The sequence below is a fragment of the Panthera uncia genome, chromosome A2, assembly GCF_023721935.1.
Source record: "Panthera uncia isolate 11264 chromosome A2, Puncia_PCG_1.0, whole genome shotgun sequence".
Classification (NCBI taxonomy): Eukaryota; Metazoa; Chordata; class Mammalia; order Carnivora; family Felidae; genus Panthera; species Panthera uncia.
In genome coordinates this window covers 133,820,254-133,833,162 of record NC_064816.1, presented here as the reverse complement: position 1 = coordinate 133,833,162, position 12,909 = coordinate 133,820,254, and the positions used below count along the sequence as shown (strand labels likewise).

At 42.3% G+C, this 12,909-nt stretch overlaps 1 protein-coding gene across 1 annotated transcript in view; it reads left to right on the top strand.

The window, feature by feature from the left end:
- The first annotated feature begins 295 nt into the window (after positions 1–295).
- Positions 296–12,909, top strand: part of FAM3C (FAM3 metabolism regulating signaling molecule C) — a 57,053-nt gene continuing 44,439 nt past the window's right edge. The window contains exon 1 of the mRNA XM_049641738.1: positions 296–506. The gene's annotated coding sequence lies outside the window, so the exon portion shown is untranslated. The remainder of the gene's footprint in view (positions 507–12,909) is intronic.

Here is a 12,909-nt window from a genome sequence, read left to right as displayed (position 1 = left end):
GTTATTTTGAAATATCTGCCTTTAAGCTCAGAATTATGTCTGCGTGTGAAAGAGCGCAAAGAGGGCGTGACACATCTTTCCCACTCCCGGCTGCTAGCCTCCGCCTCCCGCCGCCGGGGCCGCTGCACCCACGTGGCAAGTCCAGAGAGCGCAGCGCCGGGCGGGGACGGCTGGACGGCTGGACGGCCGGCCGACCCCTCCCTCGGCTCACGAGCCCTTCCCGCCGGCCGGCCGGGCGCCCGCTCGGTCCTCCACCGCCAGGGGGCGTGCGCGGCTTCCCGGCGGCGTGGGCCCATTGGTCGCGGCGGGGAAGCGGGGAGGAGGCCCAGCGGCGAGCTGGCTTCCTCCTGGCCACTCGCGGGGGTGAGGGGAAGCCGGAGGAGCCCGGGAGGAAGCGGAGGAGGGAGCGGGAGGCGGCGGCGTTGGGTCCCGTCGGCCTCCGGCAGGACTGACAGCTGAGAAGCCGGAAGGCAGGCGCGCGCGGCGGAGAGGCGGGCGGGAGGCCGGTGAGATGGACGAGGAGGCGGAGGGAGCCGCGGCCGAGGGCGGGGAGGGATGCAGGGCGTCTGGGGGAAGCCGGGCACCCACCTTCACCTTCATCCTCCGCTCGCCCCGCCACCGCCGGCCGGGGGGCGGGCCCCAGAGCGCGCCGGGGCGTCGTGGCGCGTCCCGCGGAGGAGGGAGCGGGGGGGAGGCTGGGGGAGGCGGGGGGGGAGCGCGGGCAGGACCGGAGCCCCCGGAGCGCGGTCGGCCGGGGTCCGGGCCGCCGCCCCGGCCGCGCATCCCCAGCTCGGCGTCTCCGTGCCCGGGTCCGCGGAGGGCGGGGCGGTGCCTGCACCTGGCGCTCGGTCTCGGCGCCCCAGCCTGGTGCTGGCGCCCGGAGCGCGCGTGCCACGCGGGGGCTCCGGCTCGCGGTGGGAAACCGGGGCCGAGTGCTCGAAGGAGGCGAGGGTGGAACTGGGTATTGCATTTGTATTCTGTGGAGGGCCGTCTTGGCTCACTTGTAAAGTTTTAGCGTCTCCTAAACTGGAGGTACTTCTCATTTTTGAAATTTATCCAGCTCATTGATATTCGGTGTCATTGATGAATGTGCTCTTCCTTCTTTCTTTTTCTTTCTTTCTTTTTTTTTTTTTTTACCCCCGTCCCCTTTTTTTGGCTACTATCCTCAAAATTCTTCACTATGGACAACAGTGAGTGACCCTAGGTCTAAATAATATAAATGACAAATTGACGATTTGAGATTGAGATCTCCAGCTGTGTTTCATCATCTTATCCCCCACCCTCGCTTTTTTAAGTTTCATATAATACAGAGCTGCTGTCTAATCGACAGAACCTTTTGTTTTTATTATATTTAGTCAGGAATATATGGATACAATATATGGATACAATATACTAGATGATATTAGATTGCTTACTAGGCACTGTACTAAATGCTTTCATATGTACATTTATTCCGCACAAGCCAAAAAAGTAAGTCCTTTTATATTTCTTAATTTTGCAAATGAACATATGAACTCCTCTAGAGGTTAAGTAAAGGTTGATGACAGTAGATGCCGGACCCCTCGGACCCTTGACTACCTTGCAGGGCTAGTGGTATACTGCCAGATTTTCCAAGTTTTTGGAAACATTCCTGATACTCCTATGGTGCGCTACAGAGTACAGAGAGATCTCCATTTAACTTAGAAAATAAAGTTAATTGCTTATGCTCTTCAACAAGAAATTGGCAGAATTGGTATTGGTTTTGATCATATCACTAAATGTGCCTCTTTCTAAAGGCTTCCAGTCTCTTGAATTCTCTAGCTGATTACTAAAGTTACATTCCTCCCCACCTCCAATTTTTATACAGGTGTTAGAAGCTTTGTTTCACAAATTCCATGTAATGTTTTCTCAGCTCACTAAAGACTGGCATTTCTTGATAGCGAGAAATAAAAAGAGTTCAACATAGTGATTCTTCACCTGAGGACCTCACAGAATCATACACAAATAAGACTCTTTAGAAAGGACACAGGCCCAGTTCCTCCAAAATCCGCATTGTTAGGAGATTTATGTTGCAAAAGGGAATCAAAATAAGACTGAGCACCACTGGATTAAAGTGACTTTCAAAATAGACTTAATGGGTGTTTTATTGGAATTACTAAAATTTGGATTGCTACCCTAAGCATGGGTAATTAACCAATCTTTCATAATTAATGAAGATACATTACAAAGGAAAGGTAATTGGAGAGAGGGTCAAAGGGCTAAGAGATTGTTGAATGGCAAAAAGTAATAATTTCAGTTTGGGCTCAGAAGAGTCTTATCTTTTTTTAACCACATATTTTAGATCTTAAATGGTGTCAGTGTTCAAGGATTTTTATATTCTTTCAAAAAAAAATATTGAAGTACCTGGTATGTGCCAGTTATAGGTATCAGGCATACTATGAATAAGACCACTAGCCCTTCACAAAGCTATTTTCTTTGAAACAGTGAATCTTTCTCTTTTCTTTCATTTTTGTACCCATTTCTTAAAGCTGAAAGGTGCGAGACCCAAGAACCAACCGCTTTTTCCCAGGTGTCACAAAAGTCAGTCTAGCTCAGAGCTTGGTACAATAGTAAACATTTGTCTTGAACTTAGTCCAGAACGGTTCCTGTCCTTGGGATCACATCATCTGGATTTTAAGTAGAAGTTCTGCATTTAGTTGCTTCGTGAATGTCATTGACCACATTAATTAACTATAGGCAGTGCCTTATTTTCTTAATTTGGGGATATTGAGTAAGATTCCCAAGATCTTTAAACTTTAAGAGGTTTTGTGATTTTTATTCAGCTCCTAAAATACAGCCAGCTGACTTACTCTCCAAGGAGGAAATTAAGTGTTCCAATTCCTCTAACTTTCCACTGTGTACCCCACTAGTATTCTTTCATTCTCTTCTTCATTGGCCTATTCCATTTGATTGAAGCTATTCTGAGATGACTTACATTCTCCTTATTTCTAATCTAATTTTTTCATCTACTGTTTATGATTTTTTTCATTTTTTTGCTCATGAGTTTTTCCAATTTCCTTCCTTAGGAACTTAAATTTAATTCAAATAACATAAAATTTACCATTTTGAAGTGTACAGTTCACTGGCATGTAGTACGTTCACAGTGATGTGCAATCATGACCTCTGTTTGGTCTGAAAACATTTTCCTCATTCCAAAAGGAAACCTCACATCCACTAAACAGTTATCCCCATTCCCCCTTCCCTTGAGCCCCTGGCAACCACTGGCCTGCTCTCTGCCCCTGTGGATTTACCTCTTTTGAATATTTCATACAAATGGAGTCATACGCGATGTGATCTCTTCTGTCTGGCTTCTTTCACTTAGCATCATGTCTTAGAGGTTCGTCCATACATACATAGTATGTGTCAGTACTTCATTCAGTTTATGGTGGAATGATACTCCATGCATGGTTACGTTCCACATTTTGTGTAGTCGTTCATCCATTGATGGTCCCTGGTCAGTTCTTGTGCCCTAGTGAGAAAAAGTTCCGTGGACAGCTATAGCAGCCAGCCAGTTCCTGCACTGATTTTCATCAGAAGGTTTACAGGACCTCAGGCAGTATTGTGGCATCAGGTGTGCTATCGATACCATCCGTTATCTGCAGTCAAGTGATCATTAAATGTGTTTTTTGAAGGACCTGTGACCAACAAAGATGAATTTCTTAAGTGGTTCGGGGAATTTTACCACTAGAAGCTACTTACTACCTGTTCTTTGCAAATAGCTGCTAACCCTCATTGAGCTTTTGTGGTAGAAATGGTGCACCATGCAGGGTAGACCCAGCTGTTCTTCACGTGGAAAGTTTGAACCACAGAATTCTGTCCGCTCTGGTTCACTTAAATTCTGCAGATGCTTTAAAGACCGTGTAGGTGGAGAAGGTTTGTGGGGTAATTCTTAAAACATTCATTCAGAATAGGAACTTGTAACTTCTCATCTGATACAATGCAAAATAGTTGCAGATGAAGATAGTTACACTGTATGTAAATGTGTGCCTTTCTGTAATCTTTTTCAATGTTGCAACTTGTGAACCTGACACTTCTTTACCCTGCATATGTTCAACTTCTTACAGTTAAAATGTATTTTGTTTTGTTTTTGCCATTGTTCTCGATGATATCTATTTCTATCTATCTTTCTTTTCCTGGATGGTATAGTGAGGGATTAAGGTGGTTTATACTACAGCTGTTTAATCCACAGCTGTAGAACTCTGACGGAGTTGGGAGAACTAAATGTCATTTTCTTTTCTGTTTTTGGCATGTTGCTGGTGCTCTCAGTGGCAGAAATCTGATCACCATTTCATTTCTTGCACCGGATTAGAGGTTTTTAAGCAGAATTCTGCTTTGGTAGGTGAGAAAAAACTGCAAGAACACATTCAGGGAATTTTGAATCTAATACTGTTGTAATCATTGCAAACAGGATTTCTTTCCTCTGTTCCTCAGCACATTGTGTCCAGATTTATTCACTGCCCGCCTCTCCCTCCTCACCCCCACAGGAGACCTGGCCCAGAGTCAGGTTGATTTCCATTCACTGTTAAGAAAGAATGAAATTCTTGTTCTGTGAGGTTTACCTTTGGGCTTTTTTGGCCTAGATTTGCCCTGCTCCCCATCCCCAAACTTGTCTGTGTGTTCAGATTGCTGTACTGTAGATCCCAAGTTCTTAGACCGAGAGAGAGTGAGAAACACCTGGGGAGCTCCTTAAACTTGCAAGAGCTTTAATCCTTCTAGGGATTCTGGGCTCAGGAATTTGCATTTAAAAAAACCCACCTATAATCATGGTGTCCATACAGGGGGTTACATTGTGGTTAGGGCTTCAAAGAACCAGATAATGCTGTTTCATTGAATCTAAGATGTTTATACGGTGCACCATTATTTTGTGTACTACTGTGGGAGAAAAATAGGTTTGTAAACCTCACCCCAGTTTAAGACCTGTTGAAATGAGGGAAGTAGTGTGCACCTTAGAATCAATAAAAATATCTTAGGATCAGAGGAACTACAGGCCCCTTTTAAGGTAAGTGATTATCGTGAGTCATAGAAGCTGTATGATAAATGAATTATAATGAAGCATTCTTCAGACCTTTTACTGTGTAAAATATTTGTTTATGGTAGAATTTAACGTAAGGTCCTTACTTGACGTTTATTTGTAATGAATGTCGTCCTGATGACTTGTTTTCAGATGTAAGGGAGCTGGATAGATGCGTGTAATGCAGTCTAGTTTGGCCCCCTATCATTTTCATCCTAACCAGCCATTGATGTGTTGATAGTTCAGAAGTCTCATTTCTAATGTCTACAAAGACATTAGTGATTTCCATTTTGTAACTACAGTTCACTGAGATGATATGTCACATTGACATCACGTGTGGCATGGTCATTTGATTTTTATCTTTTTTTTTTTTTAATAACCTTTTTTCTATTAGAGTGTCCTTAGCCCTCAGTGCCAGGAGTTGATATGCACAGACACCAGCCACCTATTGTCTTATCTTGGATAGTTCTAGGAGGGAGTGGCAGTACTATCAGGTTAAACAGCAATCTGTGTCTGAGTAAACCTGAACTCTGTCTGCCAACTCATGAAGTGTCGTGGCATATTGGGGACTGTATGATAGAATGCCTGTGGGTTAGAACAAATCTTCGTCCACTAACGAGAATTCAGCGAAGAGCAACCCCACCTAGCTATGGTACTTCCTCAGTGGTATCCTCTTGGAAAATGAAACATTTTTGTCAGGAAAACCTTGTTTAGTCCTGTTAGGTTTGGGAGGGGAAGCAGAACACGTGTCCATTTAGTCTTTAATCACCTGAAGTATTTACAGAAACCTTGGTTAAAAAGCTTGTTGATCAACTGAACTATTTCCGAAACCTGATACCTCACCTGTCTGAAGAGGAAGAAGCTGTAGATCTCTAGCTGATTCACATTGGTTGGAGGAGTTGTGCTGTGGAACGCTTGATGTTGAGGTGAATCCTGTTGCAACACTTTTGTCTTCAGGATGTAGTGTGTGTGGTTTGTCTAGTTTGGTTACCTCCCCCTCCGTTGAGTCTTTGGGGTGAAGTCGGTGTAGGCGGGGCCCTTGTGTGATTTTACAGGACGTCTTCCCTTTTCTAAGTGGAGAGGCAGGTTGATATGATAGTTCTACTTTTTCATGTTTCATTCTTAGAAGAAAGGAGTTTTATCCAGCTGCTGTGGATCAGAGAGAAGTTTTCCAAAGCATGGCTCTCTCCATTCCCTGCCTGGAGAACCAAATAAAAACAAGGTGTAGGTATTTTTGGCAGACCGGGGTCGGGGAGAACAAGATTCACCCCGGAACAGTCCCAGGATGCTTCATATTAAGCGTTGGTTAACATTCTAGAGGGAAGCTAAGAGCACTTTGGCTCATGTGTGCGTTTTTATAGTATGCTTTTAATTCTGTTTCTGTTTCTTAGCCGTAATTAGATACAAATCCTCTTTTGAATGTAATTTCACTATGATGCTGCATTAGAAAATAAGCCATTTGACAGTAGGTCACATAACTTAAAAAAATCTAGGCATAGATTGTGTATATTCCTCTCTTCCCAAGGTTTTCAACAGAAAATTAAAGTTCTGAAGGACTCACTGGTTCTGTTGAGCCATTATTTAAAAGTTTTTAAATAAGTTTTTTGGTCTGTTGCATTGTACTCTCATGTTTCTAAAAGCCCCTTTGCAGAAGAAGTAGAGACATTTATGTTTTCCTTGGGGATCATTTGAAAAAGTGGTTATTCTTGGCATTAGAGAATCACGCAGCTCTCTCCCCCTTCCCAAAGGAAAAACTATGTTGTGTTTTGTTTTTGGCTCCTTTTTTCTTCTAGTTAAAATGTAAGACTATTTTAGTTCCTTAAAAACCTGGAATACTTTTCTAGTTGTTACGTACTCATTTAAAATTTTTTTCCCTCAATTATTACCAGGTTATACCCAATTTTTAAAAGTTGTATAACGTGTGTATTAAAGTGGTAGGTTCTTCAAATTTTTTTTAAGTTTATTTGTTTATTTTGTGAGAGAGAGAGAGAGAGGGACAGAGGGGAGAGAGAGTGGGAGAGATAGAGAGAGAGAATCCCAAGCAAGCTCCGCACCACCAGCACAGAGCCTGATGTGGGGCTTGAACTCACGAACTGTGAGATCATGACCTGTGCCCGAACCGAGTCTGATGCTCAGCCGCCTGAGCTCCCCAGGCGCCCCATCAAGTGGTAATTCTTTTAAATGAATGCCTCTTCTAGGATTGAGAATCAGGGTGGCCTACTAGCACTAAAATATTTTCTGAAGTTGTAATTGGATTCTGTTCTATCAGGCGTTTAGTATTAATAACACCAAATCCTATTGAATTCACGCTATTTGTAACACGGTGAGAATAGCTCAGACATCATAATTAGTTTTCAGATGTTCAGACTTTTTTCACACGAGTGCAGCGTTTCACCCCTCTTCCTTTTGTTATTTCACGAATGTCTCCAGTGTGGCAAGGACGAGTGTGCGGTGGCACGTGTGTGAGCCGGGAGCCTCGACAGCCTGCAGCTGCTGTAGTCATAGGTGCTCTGTTTTGTTTTGGTTAAAGGAAAGGTTTTGGAAAGCTTAATATTTGCGATTTTAATAGTTGATCAAACATCAGGTGCACAGTAAACTCCCCCCCTTATGTCTATCACAAAAGTAATCATCACTTTTAATTGCCTGTGTAAAGAAAATAGTGTTCGTTTCTCCTCACCGACATAATTTTACAGTTAATGAAATGGGTTGTGAGAAGACTAATTTTTATCCAGTTTCTTTATACCTGCTAGGACCGCTTTGGAAGACGTTCCAAAGTCTAGATTATGCCTGTCTTTGCTATGGATGGGCTGCTTCATCTATAGGAACGGAAGGATTTGTTTTCCTTCCTTTGAAGAGAATCCCTGGTTTCTCATGGAGTATATGCTTCTTCCCATGGAGCGCAGCTGATTATGAAAACGTGTGATTAGCATGTACAGAACACAATTTAGGGTTGTTTGATCCATCCCACTTCTAAAGTAGTACTTTCAAGGGGCGCCTGGGTGGCTCAGTCGGTTAAGTGGCCGACTTCGGCTCAGGTCACGATCTTGTGGTCCGTGAGTTCGAGCCCCGCGTCGGGCTCTGGGCTGATGGCTCAGAGCCTGGAGCCTGCTTCCGATTCTGTGTCTCCCGCTCTCTCTGACCCTTCCCCGTTCATGCTCTGTCTCTCTCTGTCTCAAAAATAAATAAACGTTAAAAAAAAAAAATTAAAAAAAAAATTAAAAAAAAAAAAAAGTAGTACTTTCAAGAGGACCAGTAGAAGCCTTGTGCGAGTTGCATATTCAGCAAACAACTGCAAGGAATGTTGGGATATTAGAGCATGGTCTGTTTTAAAAGTTGTTTTTAATTTAAATTTTATTTTTTATTCCTCTGTCTCGGTTGTCAAATGATGACCCATGGGTCCATGTGGCCCACAAACCAAGATAGGTTTTTACATTTTTAAGTGATTGGAAAAAAACCGGAAGAAAAATAATACTTGGTAACATGAAAACTTTATGAAATTTAAATTTCGGTGTTCATAAATAAAGTTTTATTATAACACAACTGGGCTCATTTGTTTACGTATTGTCTATGGCTGCTTTCCAGCTACAACTGCAGAGCACAGTAGTTGCCACGGAGACCATATATATGGTCCACAAAGCCTAAAATATTTACCATCTGGCCCTTTTACAGAAGTGAGTTTGCCAACATTTTCTCTGTTTTGTTCACATGAATGCAGGTATTTTTTTCCGCAAATAGTGTTTTTAATACCATACTTCTGATTATAAACCACATCAGAATAACTCACCCTCATGACCTTTAGGTACGGCGTCCTTTTGTTTCCAGTGTTACCTCATTTCCCTCTTTAACTGCCGTAGGACTGAAATTTTAATCTACATTCTGATCTTGAGGGAGCCTGTTATTAGTCTGGGTTCTCCAGAAAATCAGAACTGATAGGAGAGAAGATATCTGTCTAGGATGAATAGAAAATCATAAGGAATTGGCCCATGGGGTTGTGGAGGCTGAAAAGTCCCAGGCAAGCGGGAGAGCCAGTGGTATAAGTTTCAGTCCAGATTTTTTTTTAATTTTTTTTTTTTTAGCGTTTATTTATTTTTGAGAGACAGAGCATGAGCATGGGAGGGGCAGAGGGAGAGGGAGACACAGAATCTGAAGAGGCTCCAGGCTCTGAACTGTCAGCACAGAGCCCAACGCAGGGCTTGAACTCATGAACTGCGAGATCATGACCTGAGCCGAAGTCGGTCGCTCAACTGACTAAGCCACCCAGGCGCCCCAGTGCAGATTTAAAGACCGATGTTCCAGATGGAAGACTAGACAGAGGGAGTGAGTTCTCCCTTACTCAGACTTTTTGGTTCTATTCAGGCCTCCAGTTGAATGTGGCCCGTTCGTACTGAGGAGAGTAAACTGCTTTATGCAGACGTTAAGCTCATCCAGAAGCACCCTCAGACACTCCCATAATAATGTTTAACCAAATATCTGGGTATCCCATGGCCCAGTCAAGTTGACCCATATAATTAGCCATTACAGGGCCTACATGTGCTTAAATCTATCTGCTTGCACTGACTTTTTTTTCCCTCTCAGTCCTCTTGAAAAGCCCCAGTTTGCATGAACATTACAGTCATCTGAACTTCACTCGGTTGATTCATTTGGAGTTGCCATTTGGCTAGCACCGAGTTAAAGTTGGATTGAATTGAGTGATGGTTTCTTTATATTTGTGGAGTAGGATTTATAGTATTTTCTCTTGGCTTAGTTGATGTTAATATTGAATACATCAGTGCGTGTTTTTGTGTGCTTCATTTTCTTCTATCCTTTCTGTCTGGGAGAGGTGTTCTAATATGTATTTGTAATCATTTTGGCAAAGTGTCACATCTCTGGAGTGGCTGGTTGGCGGCAGAGATTAGCAGTTCCTAGAGCACTTTGCAAAGGCCACACTGACCGGCATGGAATTGTGTCAGCGACTTGCTTGTATTAGAGTATGTCAGAGAGCTGCTGAGGTGAGAGGAAGTGTATGTGTTTGTATCTGCTTCTTCCTTACCCTTCGTGTGACCTGACACATATGCCTTGACCTTGTCTATAATGCCATTGAAATACCCATGACTGGAGGGCTGTTAGGATGATTACATCAAATAAGAATGTGTACATAAAGTACTACCGAAAGCGTTATTACCTAGTTTATTTTAACTGGCAAGACCTTCCCCTCCTGATAAATAATTGTTAATATGTCTTATTTTGTTGCTACAGAATGGTGGTCTTGTCATTGACCTGCTGTGGCTCAAGTCTGCTTCTCAAGGAGAGCGTGAAAGTTATCACTTGACCTGTGTTTTTATCTGTTGTACTGAAGTTGATTGATTCTAGGATGAGGCCTGCTGATTCAGGCCTGATTTTAATAAAACTTCACCAAATTAGACCAAAGTAGGTAGTTGGGTTAAAGGAAATGTCTAAATTACAAGATACTCAAAGAAATTGAGTATGTCAGCCTGAGGTCCTAATTTGGGCTCTCTTCTTCAGTGTGGGTCACATGCTTCATTAACGTTTCATTGCCCAGGGGCATCTTGGTGGGCATCTGTGTGGGATAGACTCTAGAGGATTGTGCACTTTCACAAGGCAGCAACCGGGTGGGTTTGAGCCTTTATCTGAACCACTGAAACTTGTTGTTTTGACTTATACTACACTTTGGGGGGCCAACGTACTATCAGACTTTGTTTTCTTTTTTATTCTATCCTAAAAGTACTCTCTACCACCAGTATTCTAATTTGGGTAAGTAGCGCTAGTTTCCATATCTCTACCTTTTTAATGAATGTGTAAAAAAAAAAAATTATTTCGCCTGTGGATTCTGGATTAAAGAGCTGTGAATTTCTAGCAGAGGACTTTTTACCCTTTTACCGTTGTGTTCATCTCGGAAGCTGTTTTACCTACTTAATTTCCGAGGTTCAATGCCTGAGGTTTATGCCAGGTTTATTCCATTATGTTTCTGCTTTTTTCTCCCTAAGATGATTATATGTAGTGATTTTCTTTGCTTTTAAATGTCATCCTAAGAAGACAAGTTAGGAATGCTTTGGAATTAGCACATTGTAAACAAGTTCCCTGATTTGCTCTCAAATATATTCAGTACTTTTTCTTTATGCTGATCTACGTTCTTGCATCATTAATTTGCTTCTTAAGCAAACTAATTAAAAATGTGTTATAGCTGAGGTTTTACAAGATTTTAATTTAAGAGATTTTATGACATGTTTGTTTTCTCAGAAATTTAATGGAAAACATGAATTCTACTAGACAATTATAGTTGCTTATATTGTGGTCTTATTAGTATCAGCTTAGAAGCAGGCTTGCTGGGCAGTGCAGATAGGTGGCAGATACTTGAGGCAGTGACTGTGCTTGGACAGGTGTGGCCTCCTCAGCAGATAATGGAAATGGTGAAAAAGAACAGCAAAGTGTCTGCCCGACTGATCATCCAACTTCCAAAGAAATTTTCCTACACCACATTCAGATAAGAGTGAAGGTAGTTTGGAATATTACTGGGAGGAAAGGTATGCGTGTGTTGTGAACGTAGTGTTCCATTTTACTAGAAGTCAACAAAGGATTTAAAACCAGTCGGAGATTTCATTTGAAAAAACAAGGATTTTTTTTTTCCTGCTTTTATGGGATGGCTTATGGATACATTACGATCTTTTATTTCCTTTTAGTATTTTTCTAGCCTGTGGATAAGTAGTTAGCTTAAATAGATTGATAACATTGGCTTTTTGTATTACGTGCAATGTGTTCAGATAACTAACAAGGAAAAGAAATCAATAGTGCTTAATTCACTATTGGTTTAAAAGTTGATACTTTCTTCAGAGTAAATTGGGCAGAAGAAAGGGAGCTCGCACAAGAGCAGCGGTCCTTGGATGCGCCCCCCTCAACCCCCAACCCAGCCTATTTCTTACTAAATATGAAAAAACCGGGTGTCTCATTTCCTTTCTGTGTCCTTCAGGGGCGTGCTGCTATTTTTATTTGAAATATTAGGTGAATTACTACATCAGACATCAGTATTGAAACATCAGTATCAAAATACAATGTAACATAAATGTATCAGTTATCAACGTGACTCATTCATCAAAATTTTCTTTTGAATTCCTTTCTTGTACAATAGATTGAGTAGACCGTGGTAGCTGTCTCGTTAAACTTGAGCATAAATTTCCTATCAAACTCATTTACTTTTTCTTTGTAAGATTTCATCCATCTTGAGTTATTTCGTAGGAGGGAAGCATACGTACCAGTACAAAGATTTTTTCCAGTATCTATTTCTTGTTGTTCTTAGAATAGTATCAAAGAGTAGTTTCTTTATTTGACATGTAACATATACTATGAATAACAGTAATTACTGGAATATTTAAAATTGTAATTCTGTACTTATGAATATATTCTTTTACAAACTTGAAAACATGAAGAGGAAAATGATCCTGTTATTAACATAAGCCTTTGCTCTAAGTGCTTGTCACAGGGACACCTGAATTCTGTCATCCTAAACATGAAACAGCATCACACACTGGACCGAGCCTTAGAGCAGGGCCAGCAGACCTGCCTCTTGGCTCCATTTCTGCAAATAGTTTGTTCCATGACCTGACAAGCACTTTGGTTAGGTCATTCACTAGTAAGAAATAGGCTGGGGTGGTGGCGGGTGGGGGGAAGCATCCAAGGACCAATGCTTTTGTGCGAGTTCCCTTTCGGGGTTGGGGGGGGCATCCAAGGACCAGTGCTCTTGTGCGAGCTCCTCTTGGGCTGAGGGGCAGCATCCAAGGACCGAAGCTCTTGTGCGAGTTCCCTTTCAGGGTTGGGGGGGGGACATCCAAAGATCAGTGCTCTGTGCAAGGTCCCTTTCGGGGTGGGGGGGGGGGGGATCCTACAGC